The sequence below is a fragment of the Setaria viridis genome, chromosome 4 (assembly GCF_005286985.2).
Source record: "Setaria viridis chromosome 4, Setaria_viridis_v4.0, whole genome shotgun sequence".
NCBI classification, from domain to species: Eukaryota; Viridiplantae; Streptophyta; class Magnoliopsida; order Poales; family Poaceae; genus Setaria; species Setaria viridis.
In genome coordinates this window covers 31083133-31110313 of record NC_048266.2, presented here as the reverse complement: position 1 = coordinate 31110313, position 27181 = coordinate 31083133, and the positions used below count along the sequence as shown (strand labels likewise).

Genomic DNA, 27181 nt, shown 5'->3' with positions numbered 1-27181 from the left:
AGAAATGAGGAATAGAAAACATGTAATGTAATGTTAATGCCAGAATATGGTAGGCAAATAGTGGCAACGAAGTGACAAACTGCAGCAGTACTGTAGTGCTTCCGGCAAAATATCGACAAAGGAGGCTCAGCGAGAAGAGGTACCACTACAAGACATCCACTCGAATCTCTAATTCCATATATACAGTAATGCACATCATTTGAGCACCCATTGTATTTGCCAATTTCATGCACTAACGCACAGTACTGAGAATCATCTGCTATTATACATTTATACTTCACTCAAACCCTGCGAGTAGTAACCTTTTGTTTTGTTTACATAGTAGGTCCTGGGTCATGAGCTATACCGCGATAGTAGCCTTTATGTAATTCAGCCAATCAAGTTCATCTTGATTCAGCGATGTGGTCGTTTGTAAACTATTTTTCTCTTAATGAAATACATGCTTAAGAGTAGGAACAACAAACAGACAATTCTGCTGAAAATTGGTTGTAAGTTCACTGCCATGTGAGGCGGTAAAAATCACAAGTATCTGGGCTTCTTCTACACAACAATATTAAAACGCCTATCGTTCATAAAACAATGCATGCATTCTGCATTCTGCACTTTCATTAAAATGTATAAAGTAGCACTAGAAGAGTTTTATTTCATGCATATTAATTCAAGTTTTTCTAGGAAATGGAAAGGACAGGCATATCATAGTGATGAGTAATTTATTTTGTACTTCATTTGTATCTCTAATTAAAGTTGCAACATATTTCTTGATTTTTTTTTGTATGAAAGCAGAAAGGACAGGGACATTGTAGTAATGATTCATTTATTTTGTTTCCAGAAAAAAACAAGCAGCTGTTACGGTATGCTTGAAAACATGCCACACGCCAGAATGTAGTCATTCTTGTCATCTTGTGGCAAGAAAGCCATTCATCTGAAATATATTCTAGAAGGTACTTCAAAGATGCATGACTTATGGCTAGCCTCATTCTGTCCCGCTCACTACTGTACCTATTACTTGCACTCATAATGCATTTGGCTGTATATATTAGTTTTCCAGCCTGGCAAAAGGCAGCTTTAAGTGTTTAACCACTCATGTTCTCAGGAAAAGAACTTCCTAATCACTCAAAATAAATAACTCTGTTTCATTTAGAAAACTGTGGCAAATTTATATTCTTTTAGACTTGTTAAAGCCAATCATACTACCACAAAGGCCGACCCCCCAAAGTTCAAAATTTAAATGAAAATAACCTAATACAAACATTAACAACAGTATTGTGGAGTTAAATCATTAATTCAAGTCTCAGCTTTCTTTCAATTGTAATTCAATCTTGCGATGGTACAACCGTGTCAATGTAATCTGCAGATACCAGCTGGGGTAGTACAACCATTGAAGGGTAATCCTGAAAGGTCGTCAATAGGATCTTAATGACTTTTCTAGACAAGCGTAATAATTCACATAAACATGTGCGTAAGTATGTAATGTAAGTATGAGCATATATGCATAATGACATTTGTTCAATGTTTTTTTTAAAAAAAATGTGCAATGGTTTCAGATTCATGAAAAAGTAGGAAAATGTTCCTCTATTTTTTTTTCTCAAAATTTGATAGTGAAATGTGAATAATATGAGAAAAATTGCACAAAGGAACCCCAGAACAAATGACCCATTTCAAGATTCATGATGTAATCCTGCAATGTCCTAGGAAAATTGGCCACAATTTTGAAATGATGCAAGAACAAGTCTGCCTGTGGTTGAAGATGTATATTCGTGTATATGTGCAAATAAAGAGTCAAGAACAACTGTCTTGAACAGAAAACGTCCAGTAAGGTGAAATTGCCACGAAATCGATAATACACTTTAACATGCAAATGGTCTTCAAGAATGTATATGAACATAGAGATCTCCAGAAAATGTAAGTGGAAAAGGACATTGATTCTACAAGAGTGACCGACAGTTCATGCATGTGTGGTGGATGGAGGAATTAGTCCTAGAATGAAAGAAAATTCAAGCATATGACACTGTATGGATAAGCACACAACGTAACAGGTTATGATAAAATGCAAGTAGATTGAAGGCATAGACAATTTTTTAGGGCCACCAGATCATATGTAGGGTAACCGTGTTATACATAGGAGCATCATTTGACTAGAAAGAGAAAGTTTGCAAGTTAGGTTCCTTACTAGCTCAAGTCACCATATCATATGGTAGGATGGTACAGTGCATTAGCAATCTAACCAAAGCACATCTAAGAGTGGCAACGATGCAGCTGGAAACCTAGATATAGTACAGTGAGGTTCTTTATTATAGGCCCAAATAGTTGAATTTATGACCCTTAGAAAGGGTCGAGGTTCACCAATGTTCTGGTGGGCAACGTAATGATATGGTACAGAGAAGATATATACCCTGACATCCGATCATTTGAAGGTTGTTGGGGCTAGAGGGAATCTCCTACATATATTTGAGAGCTCTTGCCACCCAAGTAGAGATAATCGAAGGCCAAGGTAGTTAGTAAAAGATTAAGAATTGATTAGTGTTAATTCACATCCAACAAAGGTGATCAGCCAGCTAGACAAACTGAGTTACTCTTTGTTACTCGGCAAAACATGGATGGCTTATCAGCGTTGATCTTGTGATCCACCAAAGCAGATTATAAAGCATCTGCAAAGCCATTTTATGAGTAGTTTGGAGTAGATTTCTAGAGTGAGTTGAGTGGCATATGGTCGGAAAAATAAGTTGAAGTGTCTAGGCTCCTAATTTGGGTTCTTGGTATTAATGACAATTCTTTATGTGGACAAACAATTCTATTTAAGAATTGAAATAGTGTCGGGGATAGATCCCTGGTCCCCGCAAGGAAGGAAGAAGACAGACTCTCCTAGGATTCTCCTGTAATCCTACTGGGACTCCTCCTTCTAACTGACTAGTAATCCCACCCCATGGAGTATATAAAGGAACGCAGAGGTCCCTAGATTGGTAGGCGAAGACCTCATAGAACCAAAACAGAGGATCAAATCCTCAACACCAAACAACACCCAAGCGCAGTATACAACACCCCAAACAGGATGTAGGGTATTACGCTACTCTGACGGCCCGAACTTGTATAAATCTATGTTTTGTGTCCTCGTTTTTACCATCGAGTTCCAGGTCCGGCGATCCCCCACCAACCAATCTACTACCTCGGGTCGGGATACCCCTCGGTAGGTTGCCGGGTATAAAACACTGACAGATAGGTTAGTCCCGGAGACTAAATTTGAGCTACAAGGATGAAAACTTGATGTACGACTTTTAATACCGTACATGAGCTCAAGGCAAAGGTATATACAGCTTTTAGTTTTATATGTCATGAGATAATTAGAGGATGAGGAATGATCGGTAATATTAATAGGGGATTGGTGTTCATTCATTTATGATTCTATAGTTCCTACTTTCTTCAAACTTGCATTGTATATATACTCCCTCCGTCCTGTAATATAAGGCATCCAAGCGTTCAAAATTTGTCCTCAAATACAAGGCATTGTAGGCACATTTGGATGATTGACATTTAATTCTTTCTATAATTAATAAGATAAGGGCGACTGATTTGTGGATTATTACTTAAAAATAAGTTTCTTGTTATTTGCAACTACCATTAACTCAGGGGTACATGCATCTTTTGCTACTCCTACTAATGTCCTAAAATCTCTAGTATGCCTTGTATTTCAGGACGGAGGGAGCAAGGTATAACTTATTAGTTCAAGAGAGATGATGAGTAAACACTGAATATGATGACAAAAATACATGTGGCGATTAAAACCGACCATAGGCGCAACTTAACTTGCCTCAACTCAAAGACGTTTAGAGGCTCTAGTGAGTGTCGACTTTGTGATGCAGTTTAATTGGCGGCAATGGCGGTTAAACCACGGCCAAGGTAGTGGGTAAACCGACAACATCGACTTGAACAATGAACGGTGGTTAAACCACTAGAGGTGGCGGTTAAACAAAGTATGCGCTTCAACATTTAGAATAAGCTGTAGTTAGACCAAGAAAACGCTATGTTCACGAGTTTGTCACTATAACGGCTAGAATCCAAGGGGAGCTCTATACAGACCTCCCCACCATGCATGTGGGATGCCCCTTGGCCACTTGAAAAGCTTCTTGGCATACTTGAGCCTTTGGTCTTCCTCCTTACCCATAGTTTGCTTAGATATTGTATTATTCTTGTGAGAGTGAGAACATTCTGGTGCATTGCATCAAGGGTTTTGAGTTTTGTAGTATTAATGAGACTTCAAGAAATGCAAGCATCATTAGCTTGTCACTCTTTGAGGTTGCTACCATCTAGATGACTTGGAGTCCTTGTGCTTGTGAGAGGTGTAGTACTCACCTCACCAGAGTGGTGAGAAACCCTAGTGGACGTGTGGCATGGAAAGGCTCTAAAGCTAGCTCAAGATTAAACGGTGACATACAAACAAGCTGTTGGCACATTGAATCAATGTAGAAAATAGAGGGCTATAGCTATAGCTTCTGGAGGCCACCCCCGCTACACAATGGCATATTCTTCCGCTATCGCAGCTATGTGCGCTTTAGCGGGATTTAGCGACGCTAATTGCTGTAGCGGCGATAGGATTTTAGCCCCGCCATTTTGTTCTACTCATCGAGCAGGCCCAAATTATGCTTCAGTGCTCAAATGGAAGGGGAGGTAAGCAAAGGCAGCTTGCTATGAGGAGAGGCAGGGAGTGGTGAGCACGGGTGCCGACGGCAGCGGTCAAGGCGACGATGCTCGGCGTTGTTCGAGGTAGGTGGAGCGGCAAGCTCCTGGTGCGCTCCCATAGCGAGCTCCAACTGGGGAGACGAGCTACAGCCACAATCCCGGCACGAGGGTTGCCTTCGAGCTTAGAGTCACCCAAGCGCGGGTAGATGGTGACCCATTGGTGGTACAAGCAGCATTAGCGGCTACACAGAGGACCGAGCTAGCTGAAGGAGGAGGTAGGTAAGATAAGGATGGGTAGTGGCAGGTGGGTCCCACACAGTAGAGGATGTTTTGTGCTGTAAGCTGCAGGTTTAATTGAAGCGCTAAATTGCTTACCGGCGCTATAGCTGCCATAGCAGCTAGAGATGGACACCACTAAATACGATAGCCCGCGATTTGCTACCTTGCATTGAATCCACCTCAGCATGGACTAGGGGTGACCTTTAAATCACTCGATACCATGGGATAAAATTTGTCTCTCATGTTTCGTTTCTCCTTGAGCTCAAATTTACATTTATGCAATTTACTCAGAGCAATTTACATTCCTAGAGATTGAATTGTATCTTGACACCCTAGGTAGCAAAAACCTTCACCTAGCTTATCTAGTGAAGCATTAGTAAATTTATTTTTTGATACTAACTGCAACTATTTAGTGTTGTGATTTTAGTTGAAAACTCGCCTATTCACCCCCCTCTAGTCGATATCATTGATCTTGCAAAAGCTTTTGCTCATAGATGATCCACGAATAAAGAGCGGTGACCCTCTAATACCTTGGGAAAAAGTTGATTAGTCAAGTTTGCATCTCCGTACACCCTTTTATATGACATATTCATTTAATTCACTTTCAACATTGCAATTTGCCTCTCTTAGAATTGATGTCTGGTTCCTAGTAAAAAATGAATCTTCCCATAGAGCAGAAACCTAGAAAACCCTAGAGCACATTTAGAAATAAATTGGACATGCTTTCTATATGGGCTGATCAACTTAGTTTTAGAAATCCTATTTTAAACACCTTATGGAACGTGCAATGAGTTTTTTTGATTTCTTCACCGGATTAATCACGAGAGAGGTGAGACCCAACTTCAACCAGTTAAATACATCAATGCTAGAGGATTTTCATTGCAATCAAACCTAGAGATAACAATCATGACATACTCCTCATATGGTTGTCCCACCTAAAGCAATGATTTAATTTCAATAACCACTTACTTATAAATATAAAGCACCCTTCTAGGAGGAAGCATCACATTTTTGTCCAAAGGCCCTCAAATATAAATTACTAGTTTGACCTACTCCTCACCGGAGTTCCCCTTTCCAACTCATGAGAATCTTTGTAGCTAGGATTCCTAGCCATGATCTATCGTATACAATTTGGATACATGCTTGAAAATTGAAGGAATGCACTTGCTAGATGGTGCATCCAATTCAACAGTCAAATTCAGTTCAACGATACACGAGTCGCTACAAAGTAACAATAATGTAATCAGTGTGATGTTTCTATATATTTTATTAACTAGTAAAGCAAGTCAGCCATTCAAGTAAAGGAAAATACACCTTACCCCCCATATAAATCTATTGCGACTCATATTTGCACACTCACCATGGTATTTTTAAGTGAGGTTACATATGTAGAGCATAGATACCATACTATATCACAAATTTTAATCTGAGATATCGTCTTTTCACCGGTGCAGTCAGTAAGTAAGCTAACAGAACAGCAAGAAAACCAAGATGAACAGAAGCATTTTATTTGTGCAACCATAGTCGGTAAATTTTAGACAGGTGTGCAACTGTATGCTTACATACGGTGGTATTGGTTCATCATATGTTGCTGGGTTCAATGTAGAAAACATGCATGCATAGCAAGCAGCATCATAGTATACACTACACACAGACAAAATTTAAAAAAATAATAGAAAAATATTACAAAGAGAGTAATTAAAGAGAACATTTCTTTCAAAAATAAGAAACTAAGAGTGCATGTATGGTTACATGACAGTTTTTCCTCTCCATGTTTTTTTTTCTCTCATCAGAAGAAGTCTGCCTTTCTTTCTTATCTGAGGTTAAATAAATGGCTTGGCTTAAATCAACACCGGCATGCTACGACAAAAAAAAACATAAAACTATAAATGAGCTTGCATGGTCTAACTTTCAATTTTTAATCATCTATCCAAACCAATTCCACACACTTGCAATCGCAAACAAACTGCTGCACACTTCAATTAAGATGTAACTCATATGATGGTTCATTCTCTGCATATACGACGTATCCTCTCTCTTGGAGTGGAGAAAGGCAATACAAAAAGGTGCTCCACTAGCTAGGACAAAGATTAAGTTATCGTCACTTAACCTTGATTACATGCTCCCATCATCTTGATTTCTTAAGATATGGTTAACTAATAACACAACTAAAAAACCATACACCTCGTTTTGACTTAACAGGTTCCCTGAGATGACAGTAACTTCTAACCCAGCCCATCCAGTTTGTGTACTCAGCAAGGGATGCAAAGAAAATGTGGGCTCTTATCTCATGAAATGGTCTTTGCATTCCAAATTTCCAACAAATCAACTCCTAGCTAGTTTTCACAGTAGCACATAAACTTTTAAACGAAACATTGGAACATATCAAAACTTTGAAAGATCCAATATCAATAGAACCCATAAATGTGCATCCAAATTCAACATGGTGGATGCACATTGGTCATAAGAAAAAGGTCTGTACATACCTTGGTCATAAGAAAAAATTGCAAATTGTGTTGCCCATGAATTCATGACGCCCACATCCTGAAAGAACGAAAGGAAAGAAAACAGCAACAGCAAATGGGTCACTCATACAGTCCTATGGAGGACCACTAGATAATGCATGATAAAGCAGTCCACCCTGAAGCCATGAAACCAATGAAACAAAAGTGAAGTGGTTCTTACCAACCATCTTCACCAGCAACCCTGTAAAGACCAGCAGCGTGGTCTCCATTCTCTCCCTGCGTGTCTCCAAGAGATCAGGAAGGGAGACGAGGATATGATGATAGAGTAGAAAGAGGAGATGAAAAATCATGAAGAATGAAGAAGGGGGCCAGCCAAAAACCATGAAAGGCCAAATGCGTGACTTGTGTGTGAGAGAGATACAAGAACGTACCTTGATGCAAACCAGATCTGGCAAAAAGCAATGTGAGAGTCCACGGTCTTTGCCAAATATGGATCATCACATGGTGCCCTCCATGCCCCATTTTTGAACCAACACAGGAGCTCAGCAGCAGCACAGGTGCACAGCCATGAGCCACCTGCATCGCCATGGCCGCAGGAGGACCCCAAGAACTCCAGGACAACAAGAGCAGCCTCAGCAAAGAAAGAGAAGAGACAGCGCATGAATAATGGCTACAGTGCCCATGAGAGAAGATGAGCTAGCTCTAGCTGCACCATGGGAAAGGGAAGGGAGAGAGAGGGAGAGACGATGCAGTTTTGCAGTAGTCTTTGTTCTGTTAAATCCTTACAGTGCCGCAGTGTACTGTCAGCATCCCCGATTCAGCTCCCAAGGCAGGCAGCAAGTCTGGAGAGTGGGAGAGAGAAGGAAAATCCTCAGAAAATCAGACGGCGAAACTACCAATCATTTTTCAGTGTACTGCAAAACCCACCACGAACAAGCTCGCCGCCTGCGAGCAGTGCGAGGCATGGAAGCAAAGTACTCTTTGAACCCATCTCCGCGCCGTGGCCGTGCCATCGGTATCAGCAGCATCAGCAGGAGCATCCTCATCCTCTTCCTCGGTAGTAGCCCCGCGACAGCAGCCTGACCGAAAGGGATCAAATCGAGAGCAAAAAATACTCGAAATCCATGCGTATCTCTAGAAGATAATTGAAGTGACATGTCCTTGCCGCCTGGCGCAGCCTGCGAAAGCCGTCGTCCTCGCGCAGCATGCGTGTCGCCCCCATCCATCTCTGCGTGGCGGCACGGTTCCCGATCCATCCACCGCGCCCCAATTCTTCTGTCGCCTCCTCGCCAGCGTGGCGTGGCATGGCGGCCCAGATCAGAGGGAGCCTCGGCCCGGCCAGGACGAGAGAGAGGCTGACAGAAAGAGGAGCGAGCACGCGGCGGGGACGGCATGCGCTCCATGCCGGCCGCCGCGCCGGGTGCTCGCTCTCTTCTGTCAATCTCTTCAGGGCCTCTTAATCTCACTCACGCCTGTGTCTTCTCCTGTAACAACCAGATGACAACAGATGCAGAAGGCACATGCACGGAGGAGCAAGCAATTGGCAGGGAGGCGAGTCGATCGATCGGTCGGCCGTTCTTCTTGGATCCGGTGAGCATCGGCGGCGGCCGTAGTTGGAGCAGGAGGAGGAAGAACCAAGAGAGTGGAGGGTGGGTGACGACGGCCTGGTAGATGGGACGGGGCCTTGTACTAGTTCTACCTGGGCTCGCTTAAGCTAAAGCTGAGCAGCTCCGCAGCTGAGCTTGAGGGGAGTGAGGCCGCTCCGGGATTATTTTATTTATTAAGCACGCCGAGAGCAGTGATCAGGATCAGCGAGAGCTTGGAGCAGTGCTAATGCAGTGACGGCGTGCTAATCAGGTTGCCAGGGGAGCAGTAACAAGCCCATCCATCCATTGATCCATCCCCCCGGGCGCAGAAAGCAGGCAGTGCTCCAAGGACGGCGAGGGGGGCAGGGGCATCGTCCTCTCGGCCTGGGCCGATGACGTTTCGGCCGTTGGTTTGCCTGCCGCCGCTTGCGGTATCGATCTGCGTTTCTTGCGGCACGTCGGCCTCGGCCATGTCGTTCAATTCGGTCCGTGCCGCAACTCGTCGCCATAGGTCGGAAGGGCATTTTAAAACTTACCTTTCTTCGTTTCTGTCAAATCTCATCTTTGACTAACAACGATAGCTTTTGACATGTTAGATTAAATGGAATGGAAAGAGAAGGCTTATGCTAGATTTATTTGGCACTAGAAGGGATATATATAGTGCTCCGGTCACACAGCTTTTTTTCTCATTTTATATTTATCTTTTAAGTTAATTATTGTAAAGTCTGGTTATAAATTACTTTATTATGTGTCACTAATTGTAACATTGTAATAATATACTACTTTTTCCTTTATAAATATGTTTTGCCAAAAGCAATAGTAAATATGTTTTATTTAGAGGCCGCATTGATATCTAAACATTGCTTAATTTAATTTATTTGTAAGTGAAGGGGAGTAACATTTTTTTTTTGAAACGGAAGGGGAGTAACATAAAATTATAATATACTCTATCCATTTCCTTTTCTACCTGGCCCTTTGGATATAGCACTATCAGTCAATACATTATTTGACCATTACATTTCAAAGTATTTGTCATCTCTAATTATAAATATACTCTATAGATTTTCTTTTTAACCTGGCCGTTTTGCATATAGCACTATCTGTCGATATCTCCTTGGACATTACATTTTCTAAGGTTCATGTGGTTTCTTGATACAGTCGAAATGTGGCAAAACTTAAATATTCTTTTAATATTCGGGAACTGCATTTGACTGCATTTCTAAGGCTCAAAAATATCCCAAATTAAACGCATGAAGTGATCATCAGTCCAGCGTATGCATGAGTACATGTGGGTTCTATTTGTAAAAAAAAATATTTAAAGCACCGAAGGGATATGAGTGAACTGCTGAAGCGCTTTGGACTCTCTATTTTCCTTAGACAGGTACAATAATGCCATTTCCTATGGATACTTTGGGGTATTTTGGATCTTTAGTCCGGACTAAAATTCATGTCAGAATATTCGAAGGCTAATTAGGAGGATTAAACATGAGCTAATTATAAAACTAATTACACAGATGGAGGCTAATTCACGAGACGAATCTATTAAGCCTAACTAATCTATCATTAGCACATGTTTACTGTAGCATCACATTGTCAAATCATGGACTAATTAGGCTTAATAGATTCATCTCACAAATTAGTCTTCGTCTGTGCAATTAATTTTGTAATTAATCTATGTTTAATACTTCTAATTAGTATCAAACATTTGATGTGATAGGAATTTTAGGAGGGACTAAAGAACAAACACCCCTATTACTATTTACTGTTCAAATCCTTATATGGGGACGAAGAGAGTACATTTTTTTAAGTGATGTCTATTAGAACTGTGATGTAGTGCTGAGCTGTCAGATCTTGTCGGTTCTTCTCCTTTTAGACCTTGTTTAGTTCCCAATTTGGGATTGTCAAAGTTGGATTTTGCCATAAATGCGCAAGTGTAGTATTTCGTTTGTAGTTGTGAATTATTGTCCAAACATTGACTAATTAGGCTCAAAAGATTCGTCTCGCAAAGTACAACAAAACTATGCAATTAGTTTTTGATTTCGTCTACATTTAGTACTCCATACATGTACCGCAAGTTTGATGTGATGAGGAATCTTCTTTTTGCATAGTGCTAAAGTTGGAAGTTTGGGGTAACTGTAGGCCTTACATGCCCCATGGTGGGTATTCCTACGTTACATCATCTTTCATTCATATGGGCACAAGTAATCAAAGAAAATGCATAAGGTTACGTCTTGCATTGGTTCGATCACGCTAGAGCTATCTTGTACTTCCTCCATCCAAATTACTACTCTCTCCGTATTAGAATATAGTTACATTTATTTTTTTTAAATCAAATCCTTTTAATTTTGATCAACAATATTTTAAAAATAATTTATTTTAAATTGAGAAGATTACATATTATATTGTGATAGTTGGTTTCATGATAAATCTACTATCATCATTTTTATGTTAGTAGTCTCTATGATTATTTCGCTATTTACGGTTAAAGTTGAAAAAGTTTGACTTTGAAAAAATCTAAACGAGCTGTATTACAGACAGAGGGAGTATTCGTTTTGACTTTTCAAGATACATAGTTTTTATTATGGAACTAGATGTATGTATGTTTAGATACGGAATAAAAACTATGTGTTTAGAAAAACTAAAACGAATAGTAATTTACGTATGGAATAACACAGGCATAGTAATTACATGGTACGTTTAATGCTTGCTAGCTAGATTTATGGAGTACATGTACCAGTACCAGTGTCTTTTTAGTCCACTCATCATGACTGCCGGCAACCACTGTAAATTTACCAGGATTCATGAAATAAGTCTAATTTCAAAATCCAGTAGAATAACACGTATCCTTCCCGCGGTAACAAGATTGTGCCTTTTTTTTTTGGTCAAACAAGATTGTGTCTTGCATGGTATATAATTTAAAATGGAGTGAGCAGACGATGTTTCAATTTACAGGCGTTCAGACACAACAGCAGGGGAATTCAGGACATCTGACGAGCAGTCCACGGCACCCCACACTTGTGCAGCGAATAGTGATCGTCTCCGGCGTGTGTGCAGGACGACACTCGTGGACGAGGAGCCTGGGCAGGGCTTACCAGTTACCACTGTACAGCACGAGAAAAGTCATCGACTCATCGTGTCACTGTGCTTGGCTTGGAAAGGAGTAACATTAACGCATACAGAATTGCAGATGCAGGAGCGCAGCACAAGCCAAACCACGTCCTTCGAGGTCAGGCCCGCCGCCCGCCGGAGCAAGCAGAGAGATTCCTTACATGGAAAACAGCCAACTGCGTCGTCGCTTGCTCCGTGGCGTCCTGCTCCTGCATGAAGGGTGGAGCCGTTGTGATTCTGGAAATGGCCGGCCGGTTCCTTCTCAGTGGTACCACGTGACAAGGTCGAGAACGACGAGGAGGCCAGAGATTGCAGAATTGTTTGCATCTTTCGGCCAAGCAAAATACAAATCCATGCTTAGTACAATGTAGCTTTCATCTGCTCTTGAGCGCTAGCTCTTCCACCCTCACCGTTATGGCATGGAGGTGAGGTGAGAGTTGATGTTAGGGTGGGAACGAGGTGAGAATTGTTGTTCAACATGTAAATTTAAAGGTAGGTAAAATTATTGTATACCCAATCCATTTATATACACTTCACACAAATATTCACGTACATCATGTGTTGTGGAGATGTTTATTCAAGTTCAAATTCAAGGTAACGATAGATTATAGCATGCTCTGCTGCTCAAATAGTCAAATCTGACACTATGTTTGGATATAGATATTCGACCTCAGAATTCGGAATTGATATTTGGATAGCCTGAAATTCAGAATTGGAAACTAACCTCAATACCAACCGGCATTCATCACCCCATCAACCCCTCGCTCCCGATACCGAGCCAACCCCCTTCGTATTGGAGGGAATCATCCGCTCGCGCGTCCCTTCCAATCCCCTTCTACGCGATACCGTGCCGCACCTCGCTCCATCGTCTTGCCACGTCACCCCCATCCTTTCTCCATCGGTGAGCCACGCACCACCTCGTCCTTCCTCCGCCGGCGAGCCCCACCGTCCACGTTCTTCCTCCGTTGGTGAGGCCTGCCACCCCGTCCTCCCTCCGCCAGCACGTCGCGCCGGCCCCATGCCTCCCTCCGCTGACGAGCCGCGCCGTCTCTTCCCCTACCTTCTTCTGCTCAGGGAGGTGAGCCGACATCGAGGACGGCGAGGGCAGCAACGTCCCCTTCTCTTTCTCACCGAGCGGCGAGCTAATGGTTCATAAGATTCCATAAGTCAATGCAATGGTCATGCAGACAGTAGAATTTGAATTGTGCCTATTTGAATACCAGGGCTAATTTGGTATGGAAGCATGTCGACATCCAAACGGAGCTTGAATGGAATTCCTGAGGCACTTTGTAGCACAAAATTTGTGTCTGGTTGGTAGCTTGATGCTGCTGGCACGCACGCAGGCACTACGACCTTTCTCATGGATTGGTACTACTTTTTCAGAATCAGCTAGCGTAAGAGGTGGTGGCACGCGCCGGGCACCGAAGGTTGCAAGGCCGTCCGTGCGTGCACCCAGGCGCGAGCGCGAGCGCGAGCCTGGTGGCCGGCCGGCGGGAGCAGAGTTGCCGTGCGCCAGAGGGGGCCTGACCACCGCCCGCCGGCCGGTGCGCGCGCCAGGCCGGCCGGACCACGACGCCCGTACTATAAGTTGGCGCAGCGTGATCCCATCGCCCCGATCGCGCGACGACGGGTGTGCCCGGCTGCCCGCCGCGCGTTCCCGCAGTGGAGCCGTGGTACTCGGCTCGGAGCCGGACCAGGGAGTGAGAGCTAATGGCAGAGGCCGCCGGCCAGCCGGCCACGTACGTGCGTACGGGTCGCATCGCTGCCCCTGTCGACTCGTGGTTGGCCGCGGGGGCGGGCGCCGGGGACCGCGCGCGCTCGGGTGCTCTTGATCATGAGCTCATCCGCCGCGCGGGGTCCCCCTGCAGAGCGAGCCTGTGGGTGGAGGAGGAGGAGCATGTACGGTACGGTGAGGCTGCCATGGCTGCCGTGCCCGACCGATGGTCAGGTCCGACTCCGAGGGCCGTGCGCCTGATAGCTGGCATGTACTACTACGTTCCCCTCCACAACGCTCCCTAGTGGTACCGAACGGATCCTACGAGCCGCGTGTTAAAAATGCACAGGGACTGGGTGGAAACCGTGCAGACCGACTGTGGCCGTAAAACCGTTGGGGTTCCACAAAACAAGTCAGAAGCGCAGGTCCAATCACTTTGATAAAATTACATAAACATTCACGTAAGCTACTTCAAGTTTAACATTAGCCCTCGTAAATCATTTTATTGTAAATACCCACGCACTTATTTAATTCTATTGCAAATAGGCATCCATTGTGCATAAACTCAACCGATTGAATATATTTTTTAAAAATAGCGATGATCTTTACCAAAATACAGTATATGAAGGTCCTAGCAAAATATAGTTTCAACCAATGTTTTAAATAGTGGGCTAAAAGGTTTAGAGGCAGCACTCTAAAATAGCTAATAGCGGAGCTAAATGAGGCTATAGCATCTAAGTTGTTCATGAACATAAATAGCGGTACCATACCTTAAATAACACTACAAGAAATCCTGTAATCTATGACAGACAAATTTCATCACAAATCATCAAAAAATCATCATAAAACAACATCTGCGACGATTTTTCATAACGTCATGAATTGAGCATCACAGATTAACATGTGTGGCATTTCTACAAAATCATCATAGATTGACTCAATCTGTGATGTTTCTATACCATCATAAACTAACCTTGAGCCCGCGCAACCCAACCAAGCCCAAAATTAGTGACGAAAATAATCATCACGGATTCCAAGCCCAAAATTAGTGACGAAAATAATCATCACGGATTGAATGGCCACATCACTACTAGGTAAATCAATGCGATGTGACTACTAACGTGGCTACTGACATGGTTGCCAACGTAGTTGCAGGCCCATTTATTTATGGGCTTAGCCCATGTTAGATTTTTTTTTCACGTGGTCCATTTTTAGGAACAACCCAATATGCTGAATCTTTGTGTGGCCCATAAATTTACAGGCCATCCAATTCTAGCCCATTTTAACAGATCGTATGGCCCAAACCATTAACAGCCCAAAGTAAATATATATTAAAATATTCTAAAATGAAAATAGGCAGCAAAATCTCTTTTGAGCTACCAGACACACAGAGAACGCTAGAACATTGCTACAAAGCACACCAAACAAGAGACCATATACATTTCATTATGAATTAGAAAGGTACCAAAAAGAAGCTATGATCAACAAAAATCTCTTCTTCCTTCTGCTTGTTTCTGTCTAGCATCTTATCCTCAACCAATCTCTTCTAACTGATTGTTCCTTGCTGCATCTAGTCCTCAACCTGAAAAGCACACGTCAGAAAATATTATCAGTATTTGCAATTGAAAGTACTACAATGCTTGCATCATAAACATTCAACACAATATTTTGGTAATTATAATTATCCCGCAAACATCCCTCGAGCCATCACACCTATCAATTCTAGGAAGCAAAATCAGTCCAAATCACACAAAACAAAATATTTCTCTATGTTGTAATAGCATTCTTATGACAAACATGTGTAATGCTACAGATATGTTTCACTTGAACACATTTCAGAATCAGAGCTATAAGAAACTTGTAAGAGTATTGGCAATCAAAGTGCACCTTGATTATACAGAGTAAAATTAAACCTTCAAAAATAAAGTTTAAGTGTTGTCAGCTAGGATAACAAAGCACCTAGAAAGCAACCAGGGTAAGAAAGTAATCGACGAGACCAGAAAAATCCCATCATTTGAAACCAGGGTAAGAATTCACCATGGTCACTGAATTTAGAAACAATTTCAAGTGTGAAGTATGACTGTATTAGGCTAAACACCAAACTCTAGCAGCTTGAAATTAATTAGGTCTCAACAATGCTTTAAACATAATGCTTTATACTGACCTGGGCAATGCTTTAAACAGAATAATTTTTTTATGGAAATGATAGACAGATTGATATGTGTAGGTAGCAATTCAATCAACAGAAAATGACAAGGTGAAGAGCATTCAAGACATTAGACATCAATGTATTCGTTAGTGCATAGTTGTATTTAGAATGATGGGAGACACGATCTGGAGAACAAGTGACCCAGTCCAAATCAGCCTGAAGCTAACTGATAGACTGAACGGCTCACTACTGAACTGTAAAATGACAAAGGACTCTGACAATAAACTTTAATTGTGAAATCTTCTCTAAAGCATGCATATGGAAAACAAATATAGCCGTCCATGACATCTGCCAGCATCTACTCAAATGCATGTTGAACAGAGTAATATAACTATATCAAATCTGAGAACACAACGAAAACAGTGGAAAAGAAAAGCGTCAATTTAGATAAAGTAACATTTGGCAGGAGCAAAACATCTGTACAAGTAGACTGGCAACAAATTGTACATTTGTAGTGGTCGATTACGCATGTACTAATTTGTAGTGGTCGACTACACATGTACTAATTTGTAGTGGTCGAGAAATCAGACATTTCAGTACCTCAAGTACACAAGTGCTAATTTAACATGAATGTCCAGGGTTTGCTTGTGGTCGGACTGTTTGGGGCCTATGCAAGGCAGCGGCTTCCTGCAAATGAGCAATCACACAATATTCAATGATGCAATTCAGGGCAGAAGGTATTCAATGTTAAAGGCAGCAGGTATTCAAGCAGCACTTCCAATCACAGAAGGAAGAAAGAACCCAAGTGGACAGAAAATACATTACACATGTTGAGTCTAAGTTCAGCAGCATCCAAAGTTTCAGACAGAAAAGGACACAAGTTCAAGGACACAACGCGATTTTCACATCAAAATTCAGGCCATGATACTACACTTCACATATATAGAGACAGTCTGCAGGTCAATGGTAATGGACACACACAAGCTCTGCAGGGCTATGGAAGTATATGGATCCATGGCAAGTCAGATACATATACTCTATTTGTATGCAGGATGCACTTTCTACGTTACTCAAGTTATGGAAATCTACAAATTCACTGATAGCTGAGCTTGAAACATCCGCATTAGAATGTGCAGGCAAAATTGCAATTGTCATTCTCAGATATAACAGATTCACATATGACCACAAGGCAACCAATAATAGACACCGTGATCAAATCCGACTGCTAAGAATGGTAATTACAAAGAAACTGTGATTGCAACCAATACCATCAGCCCTGCCGAGACTGCATCTCGGCCAGCCGTTGGACCAACCAATGCGGACGTAGGTAGGAAGGATGGGCCCCGCGGCGCTCATGATGGCGACCACCAGGACGTCCCCGGCCGCCTACTTCTCCATGAGGAAGAGGTCGTCGGTGGAAGCTAGGGAGAGAAAAACGGACTCGCCGGCGGCGGTAGGTCTGTCCACGGCTGGCGCGGGCGCGGGCGCGGCCGCCGTCGCCCTCCCCAGCACGGACCCGGGGGTGCGCGACACGCGCACCGACCGCAGTGCCTCTCGCCTCCGAACCACCCGCATCTCGATCCGCACCACTTCCTCCCCGCCGTCCATCGGGGTCAAGTCGACGGAGACGGCGTCGTGGGGCGGGGGCAGCGCGACCATGAGCTGGGGCTGACAACCTGGTCCTTGTCGTCCCTCGCGGACTAGCCGAGGTCAATGCGGAAGCCAATGTCCCATTGCGGGTGGCGGCGGTGGGCGAGGAGAAGCATGCCGGGGTCGACGACGCCGAGGAGGAAGGGGAGGAGGACGCCGGAGGGGGCGGGGATGGGGGTTGGCGCCGTAGTCGCCGTAGTCGACCAGGTGCGGGTGGATCTGCGGGGAGAGAGGGAGTGACGAGGGGAAGAGAGCCGAGGGGTAGGGTTTCGTCTGGTGGAGCCTACCCTTACAACGTATCTGGGTTGCTCGAGTACTGTGCTTCCAAGGCATGAGATTACAGATGTATTATTATAAGCTACAGCTAGACAAACTAGTCTAGATAAGAAATCGGATAGTACGAGTAACTCCGTTGATGAACAGACTTATCCAAAGGAGCTGACTATCTTATGCGCAGGTTTGCTTTTTGCAAGTTGCTGCTACCCAACCAGTTGAATAACTCGAAAAATATGTGTGCAGATTTATTATTACAAGCCACATATGGATAATTTTGTTAAACGAGTTGGATAATAAGAAAATATCTTTTATGCAGATTTGTAAATACAAGTCGCGAGTTGGGTGATAGTACCCGGGGAGCTGAATAGCTCAGAAAACTTACCTTTTGCAAGTCATAATTAGGCAGAAGTAGTCATTTTACGACGAAAATAAATTTGCTTTATTGAATTGTAATTATACAACTAAGACCGATGGCTAATTTACATGAATATATTAACTATGGGTAGAATCGACATAAGTATTTGATGTTCCACGAGTTGTTGACTTCTTCACCAGAGAGAGTTTGTAGCCTGTACGACCTAGGTCACGTGACCTTGGAGATGATAAAAGGGTCCTCCCATGGCGAATTCACCTTGTGCAGCCCCCTAGTGTCTTGAATACGCTTAAGGATTATGTCACCTCTATTGAACGAACGTTGTTTGACGTTGCGATCATGATAGTGGCGAATTCTTTCAAGGTATCTTGTTGACTGGACAAGTGCTGCACAGCGAGCTTCTTTGAGGTTGTCTAAGTCTAGACGCCTTGTATCTTCTACCGCACCCTCCTCGTACTGCTCGACTACTAGAGATTTCCACATAATGTCGACGAGGAGGACGACTTCTGATCCGTAGACCAGGAAATAGGGTGAGTACCCTGTAAGCTTGCACGGCTAGGTGCGAAGCCCTTAGAGGACATTGGGTAGCTTCTTGAGCCACTTGCCCCCTTTGGTGTTTCCAATGTCGTGTAGTCTTTTCTTGAGAGCTTCCAGTAACATCCCGTTGGTGTGCTCAACCTGGCCGTTGGCCCGCAGATGAGCGATAGAGATGTACCGGACGTCGATCCCGCTGTTCTCACAGTACTCCCAGAACTCGTGGTTGTTGAAATTCGAACCCAAGTCTGTGATGATGCAGTTGGGGAAGCCGTAGCGATGGACAATCTCATCGAGGAAGTTGAGTACTCTGTCTGCCTTGGGGCAGGTTACTGGCTTCACCTCAATCCACTTGGTGAACTTGTCGATCATCACGAGTACTTGGTTGAAACCCCCAGGCGCCGTAGACAGAGGGTCAATCATGTCTAGCCCCTAGCATGCGAAGGGTCAAGAGACTGGTATGGTTATCAACTTGTAGGTAGGGACGTGTTGTTGCTTGGCGAAGAATTGACACCCTTGGTATCGCGGACTAGTTCTTTGATGTCAGCGAGAACTGTAGGCTAATAGAATCCTGCTTTGAAAGCCTTGCCCATGATCGTTCTTGAGGATGTGTGGTTGCCATAGATGCCTTTATGGATTTCCTCCAGTATGTCCTTGCCATCTTGCCGTGAGACGCACTTCATGAGTACTCCTGATGATGCACCTCGTCTGTAGAGCTTGTCCCCAACTAAAATGTAGTTCTTTCCACACCGTGAGACTTGCTCTGCTTTAGACTTGTTTGGAGGTAACTTGTGCTCCTTGATGTAGTCAATGAACGGGGTTCTCCAATCTACGTCAATCATGATAACCTTCTGGTCTTGTGCATCATGACCTCGATCGGTGGTTTTTGGAGGTGCCGGCTCTGCTATGTATGGCTTGTGTAGTTCATGTACAAAGACCCCAGCTGGAACTTGAGCACGAGCAGATCCGAGCTTGGATAAGACGTATGCGGCTATGTTGTTATCACAAGCCACATGATGGAACTCCAAACTAGAGAACTTGCTTTCTAGGTTACGTACTTCCAGGCAGTACGCATCCATGTTGTCCTTGTGGCGATCCCACTCGTTGTTAACTTGATTGATGACTACTAGTAAGTCGTCGTAGACTAACAATCGCTTGATTCCCAGCGAGACTACCAGGCGGAGCTCATGCAGAAGCGCTTCGTATTAGCTTCATTATTGGACACCTACTAAAAGATTTGCAAGACATATTTGAGTTGTTCACCTTTAAGAAAGATTAAGAGTACTCCTGCACCGGCGTCCTCGAGCTTAATTGACCCATCAAAGTACATGACTTATTGCTCTGGGCGTTCTGCCGGTGTTGGTACTTGGTTTTCCCATGCACTCTGCCATGAAATTGATTAGTGCTTGCGACTTGATGGCAGTCCTTAACTTGAATTCCAGGGACAAGGCTCCAAGTTCTACTACCCACTTCGAGATTTTTCCTGTTGCGTCTCGATTGTGGAGAATTTCTCCCAAGGGGAAGTCCGTGACGATGGAGATGTTATGTTCCTAGAAGTAGTGTCATAGTTTCCGCGAGGTGAGTAATATTGCGTATAACAGCTTTTGAACTGGCGGGTACCTAGATTTGGATTCCGACAACACCTCACTGACGAAGTAGATGGGCATGTGTACTTTGTATACATGGCCTAGTTCTGGTCTTTCGACCACGATCGCCGTGCTAACGATATTTATAGTCGTGGTGATGTAGAGTAGCAAGGTTTCATTGGGATTAGGCACCATGAGAACTGGTGGCTTTGATAGGAAGTCCTTCAACTGTTGAAGGGCTTGATCTACCTCCTCGGTCCACTGAAATTTATCTTGCCGCTTGAGTAGTTTGTTTCGGTTGGCTCGAAGGAAGCTGACGAGCGCGGCTTCCTATTTGGGATCCAACCCTGGGCTGTATTGGAGCTATCACCAATTTTAAGGTTAATGGATTTGATATCGACTTCACTTGTCGGCTTGACCTTGGTTGTCCCCGACTTCTTCTCTGGAATCTCGAGTTCTGTTGAAGACAGTTTCTTGAAGGTGGCGAAGACTTGCATCATGGAATTTGGCACTTGAGTAGTTGCTGCCAACTCCACAGCTTCTGTGTCGCAGTCATAGGATCTTTTCAAGTCTCCGCGCAGGGAAAGTACTCCCTTGGGTCCTGGCATTTTGAGTACTAGGTACACATAATGCGGGATGGCCATGAACTTGGCCAATGCAGGTCTTCAAAGGATAGTGTGATACGAAGTTCCGAAATCAGCTACCTTAAACCGGATGTACTTTCTTCGGTAGTGTTCTTTGGTCCCGAAGGTAACTGGCAAAACCACTTGACCAAGGGGTACGACCGCATTGCCTGGGATGATCCCATAGAACGGAGAGTTTGTCGGGGTGAGCATATTCGTAACGTCGAGGCTCATCTTCCTCAAGGTTTTGGCGAAAAGTACGTTGAGACCACTACTGTCATCGATGAGTACTTTGTTGAGTCGAGAAAGTGCGACTATTAGGTCCAGGACGAGAGGGTAGCATCCTAGGTCTGAGAAACTAGTCCACTGATGCTTCAAGGAGAAGGTGATTGGCACCTCGGACCACTTGAGGAACGTAGGTGTTGCTAGCTCAATGGATATGATCTCTCATAGGGCTAGTTTTTGGGACCGCTTTGTAGTAGTACTGTGGCGGAACCGTCCAAATTAACCTGACTAAAATGCATTGAAGTCGCCTGACACGCGATTATGCACTTTAAGCAAGTCAACTTGGTCGACCGTCGGATTTCATCCGATAAACCACATAAACAGGATCGAGAAGCATCGCTCACGCGAAGGTGAGTAGCACAGAGGTTACAACATTCCATCATGACAACATAGTTCAACAATTTATTACATCAGAGTTTTTGAAATTCAGACCGAAATTTGCATGGGTCGAAGTAAAAGGAAAACAGCGGAAACTAAACGTCGATACATGACATCACGACGGAGCCGATCATGACATCAAAAATTCCTTCCTTCGCCATCCGAGGAAGGATCCCACTCGACGGTCCAGCCTGGGGGAAGCTGGGTCGGCCAAGTGGTACCAACACCCAAACTATTGACATTACCTGAAAAAGATTAGCCACAACAAGGCTGAGCAACTAGTACTCAGCAAGACTGACCCACCGGGTGAAAAACTCTACCAAGACCTAGACATGCAAGGCTTTCTGGCTCTGGGGTTTTCTTGCCAAAAGCGTCTAAAGTCAGTCCTTACTTTCAACATTTTAGCTCATGTTCTACGTTCTTTATCCAGTCTAGATTAGCAACTTATACTAAACAAGCATGATTTCCAAGCAAGTACTTAACAAGCATCAACTTAATCTCATATTCATGTTCCATTTTTACTCAGTGCGGAATAGCGATCAAGTAGTCCCAAACTGTGAGAGGCAGACGAATCGATTCGAATTTATTAACCATGCATGGCAAACCTAATCTCACGACATCCGCGCACCACGAAGGGTCGCTTCATTTGTCAGTCGTCCCCATCGATCCCTTAGGCACGTGTCAGGGCCAACTTCCTTTGGCATGCAATGCTCCACAGTCCCGGCCTATTGCTGCACTGTGACCGCACTTGCACCCACATGATGCACCATGGGAACGACGTTCCAACGACAGCCGGAGGGTATGCCACGCCCCAGTTCAATCAGGTACTAGGCTTCCCCATCCTATACTAGGTATGAGATTAGTACTTTCCAACACTTGATCACGAACGCCAACACGTTTTGACCTTAGTTCATTTTCATTTAGACAGACGGGGCAATCCACCAAGTATCGAACATAAGCCTGACCCCGTCCGTCGTCCTTATAGTTGCGACATAACTGAAACATTCAACTCCTATAACTCGCGAGTGACAGGAGATCACTCGACTTTTACCGAAACCTATTAAGCAATACAACTACTCGGCCTTAGCAACTAGTATTCAAAAACAAGGTACTAAGTTTATGCATCTAAGGTTCCATTACAACTCCTCGAAACGTAAATGCGCAATCAAGTAATCAAAAATTGCATGAACTCAAGATAGGAATTTATGCTCCGGGGCTTGCCTTCAGGAAAAGCTTGCGGGTCTTCGGGGTCTTGCTCTGGTTCGGGCTCTCCTTCGAAGGGATGCAGTTCCACGGCGGGGTCTTCTTCCGGTGCCGGGTGAAGCTCGTACGTTCTGTCGGTGAGATTCAACTCTACACGGAAATGCAATGCAGGGGTTAAACATTTTAGATGGTTATTTCAACACACTCATGTTTTAACACGGACACTTGTAGCAAAGCTACAGGAAAGGTGGGGGAGTTCAACTTCTGTTGGTGGAGAGCAGGATGAGAGGGTCGGGTTGGGGAAAACTTAGGGTCTGACCCTCAGGTTTAAGGAAAACCGTACCGAGGTCCCCAGACTCAACACAGAGGAATCCCCGAAATTATTTCACCGATACCCTCAGGTCAAAGAAAAAGTTACAGCCGAGCCCTCGGGCGAGGCGGAGAAAGGTCAGCGAACTGATAGGGTCGGCGAGGCGAAGGGAAGAAGGTCGGGCGAGACGAAAAGAAAAGGGGTCGGGCGAACCGAAACAAACGGGTCGGGCTAAACGAAAAGGAAAGGGTCGGGCGAAACGAAAAGGAAGGGTCGGGCGAGATGAAGGAAGGGTCGGGCGAGACGAAAAGAAAAGGGGTCGGGCGAACCGAAACAAAGGAGTCGGGCTAAACGAAAAGGAAAGGGTCGGGCGAGACGAAAAGGAAGGGTCGGGCGAAACGAAAAGGAAGGGTCGGACGAGCCGGATAGGGAGGTTAAGTAGCTTACCTCCAGGTCTACCGGTGAAGCCTTGGGGTCGAAGGAGTAGACTTGGGCGGAAGGTTGTACGCACTAAGGCTTGGCGACGGCGAGGCTTCGACGGTGCTCCTGCTGTGGCGGAGCTTCTGGTGGATCACTGGCAAACTCTCTGGTACCGCGTGGAGGAACAGGCAGCTGGTGGGTTGGGAGAAGCTGCTTGAGGGTGGCGGCGAAGTCACCGGAGTGTGGGGTGGCGCAAGGGGGTGAGCTCCACGGAAGCTCAGCGGCGGCGCGGGGAGAAAGTGGCGACTGAGAGGAGAAAGCGGTGGCGCAGGTGCGGCGGTGGCAAAGGGGTGGCGTTGCCGGTGAGGGGGTTCCCTTTTATAGGGCCGTGGTGGGGCGGAGGGTCGAGGCGGGGCTCCGGTGGGGAAAGGATAAGGCCGGGAGCAGCGAGTGCGTGGGCAAGGCGGCCATTGGCCGACGACGCCATTGGGCAGAGGAGGCGGAGCTCCGGGTGGTCTTCGGCGGCGATTGGCCTTTGGCGGCGTGCGTCTGGGGCTTCCGGTCTGTCGGGCGGGTGAGGCGGAAGGGCTACCGTGGGGGTTGGGCGAGCGGGCGGAGGCGCGAGACGTCGGGGGTGTGGCAGCTTTCCCGGCGGACGGGCGGAACGGGGTTGGCGGAGCAGAGCCAAGGCAGGCGGAAGGCGGCACGCGCGCGGCCGGCGGTTGGCTAGCCCGGCGTTTGCTCCGTTCTGTCGCAGGCGCGGGTTGGGCGTCGTGGCTCTCGTCCTGTCGCTATCGCGCTGGTGATAGGGCGCCGGCGAGCTGCCGATGGCCGACGGCCACGCGGCGCGCGGCGCGCGGGCGTCGAGGCCCCCTTTCGGGCAGTAAGCCCGGCCAGCTTTGGAGCGATCCTCCTCCGAATCTTTCAACACAACTTCCGAAACTCCCTTAAACAAACTTGTTTAACACTGATTGTTCTTCAAACTTTGTTTAAGGTGTCGGTTTTGATTGTGAGAGGATTCGAAGATATTTTACGCCAAAGTTAGCCAAAAATCTAGAATTCCAGACTTAGGATTTAAGGCATCCGGGGTGAATTGACTGGTTTACCTCACTTTGACCGGGATTTTGAACAAGTTCGGGTCCGATTTGGATCCGGGTCAGTGTGACAAAGTTGGAACACACTCGAGGTACTACAACTTTCATTAAGGCTCTGACTCGAGTTTAGATAGGGAAACGGGAGATGAAAGCTTGCAAGATGAAGGAAAACTCGAATTCCAGGACTTAAGAGATTTTCAGGGTCCTTTAGAAAAACCGGCTTTGGTTGCTGTTTTTGACTTCCTTCCACTCTGAATTAGTCAAAGTGCCTTTAACAAAAGTTGTTGGAATTAAAAAGTTTTACAACTCTTATTTGGGCAGAAACTTAAGTTTGTATATTAAATTTCAAGCTTTAATTCAAACTCCAAAAAAAGAGCTTCTTAGGTTTATAAAGGTCATTTCACTTCTTAACTTAGGGATTTGATTTATCACTGGTTTATAGTTAAAAGTACTTAATTTAGGTAGAGTTGTTACAAGTACCCGGTGTGCCGCCGAAGATGACGTTAACGGTGTTGGACGGGTTCTGGAATTTGCCATTGTTGCCATGATCTTCGTCTTCTTTAGCCTTGCCCTTGTCCTTTGCTCCAGAAGGTTCCGACAGATCTTTCATGACTATGTGCAGGCTATAGCAGTCCATTGCGGAGTGCTTAGAGTGTGGGTGCCACGAGCACTGCTTTTTCAGGAACTTTTTGAATGGAGTTCTTTCTTGATTCCTGCCACCTTTCTTGGAAAACTGGAGCATCGCCGCGATAGTATTGTCTAGCTTTCTCTTGCGATTTTGACCACCTGAGTAGTTGCCTCGGTTGTCATTGTTGGGTCGATCATTACGATTCTTGTCGTTGCGTTGGCCATTACTCTGATTGTTGTTCTTCTGGCCTTTGTTACGGCTAGACTCGAACCTCTCAATCTCCTTGTCTTCTTCATCCGCCCAGTCTTGTATCATGATCTTGAGAGGTTTGATATCTTCCGGACGTCTCCTGCCAAAATCTTGGAACATCCAGCGGTCATAGAGACCATTCTGGAAGCAGTCTATGGTGTCCCACTTCGTGATGTCCACGATAGTGGCTTTCTTGTTGAAGAAACAGCGTAGATAACTACGCAGGGTCTCACCTTGTTGCTGCTTGACTTAAGATAAGTTGATCATGTTGCCAGGACACTGCATTACCCCTACAAAGTTATTTGTGAACGCCACCTTGAGGTGCTTCCATATGTTGATGGAGATCTTCTCTAGAGACTTGAGCCATGTGAGTGGCCCTGCCTCCATGCAGATGGGGAAATAGATGACCTTGGTGTCATCATTTCCTCCCGCTGCCTGGACTGACAATGCGTAGCACCGTAGCCATTGGACTGAGTCTTGCTTGCTGTCATACTTGGTAATATCCGGAGGTTTAAACTCGTTGGGTAGAACTGTCTTTTGTACTTGTTTTGAGAAGGTAGAGAACCTGTCAGAATCTTCTCCGAGGTACTTGACTTCTTGTGCGCGCTCACGGCGGCACCCTTCAATGATTGTATGGGCATCGTGGCTATTGTTGATCTTCTAACGGAGGTCGCGTACTGGAGGTTCAGGCTCTAGGTAGGGCCCACGGTGGCCACAGCCTCCCGAGGGTTCCACCCGACTACTCTCTACCCTGTTTTGGCTTGGTCTAGCACCCTCAATTATGGGACGCTTGTTTCTAGCACCCTCGTTTTGACTTGGTCTATGGCTGCTGCCATGCTGGGATGAGGTGTGTCGAACCGAGTGTTGGGCCAGTAGATGAATCTGCCTTGTGGAGTGGATGTGATGACCAGACCTTGTTGTGGACCTGATAATGGAGTCTCCTCATTCGGATCCGAGTAGTAGTCGAGGTCCTTGATCAAATCCGAGTTGAATTGTGATATAGACAAGGTGTCTTGATAGACAACCCCCGAATTTCGGAGTCTGAACGGGAATCGACTTGTATTGTAGACCGATCCGCACGATGGCTTAAGCGCCAGCTCGTGGGAACCAATCCGACTAGTAGGAGAAGTCGAGTTGTACTCGGACTCGTCCCATGAGTCTCGAAATAGGTCAAAAATTTTGTTGAATTTCTCGATGAAATCCTCGAGAGCTTCGCAATGAAGGTTGATGTGGTACTAGCGTACTGCTTCTCGTTCGGAGCCGGTGCAATGTGGTGGTGGAAGTTTCCAACGCCGTCTGTTGCGCAAATCCAGGAAGCAAAGACGAATGTTGCGCCCGCTTCGAATGTGATGGTGGGCTTGATGATGACTTGAGCCATTGAGTTCGCCAGTGGATTCTCAGCGAGAGCTCCTACCTGGCGCGCCAGCTGTCGTTGTTTAGACCCGGCAACCTACCGAGGGGTACCCGAGGTGGTGTTCTATGCGTGGGGCTCGCCGAGATCAGGAACTCGAAGGTGAACTCAAACACACGATTTAGATAGGTTCGGGTCGCTTATGTCGCGTAATACCCAACGTCTTGTTTTGTTGGTTGTATTATA

The 27181-nt window shown here is 45.1% G+C and overlaps 2 long non-coding RNA genes across 2 annotated transcripts; both read right to left on the bottom strand.

The window, feature by feature from the left end:
* Nucleotides 1-9307, bottom strand: LOC117852354 (uncharacterized). The gene is made up of 5 exons (XR_011898062.1): nucleotides 8346-9307; nucleotides 7850-8260; nucleotides 7639-7694; nucleotides 7440-7497; nucleotides 1-1391 (listed from the first exon to the last, which is right to left on the bottom strand). It is a non-coding gene; the product is annotated as an uncharacterized lncRNA (long non-coding RNA).
* A 5826-nt stretch (nucleotides 9308-15133) lies between these two features.
* On the bottom strand, nucleotides 15134-17970 carry LOC117851487 (uncharacterized). Its single transcript, XR_004639553.2, has 3 exons — nucleotides 17244-17970; nucleotides 16576-16662; nucleotides 15134-15408 (listed from the first exon to the last, which is right to left on the bottom strand). It is a non-coding gene; the product is annotated as an uncharacterized lncRNA (long non-coding RNA).
* Between the last annotated feature and the right edge of the window lie 9211 nt (nucleotides 17971-27181).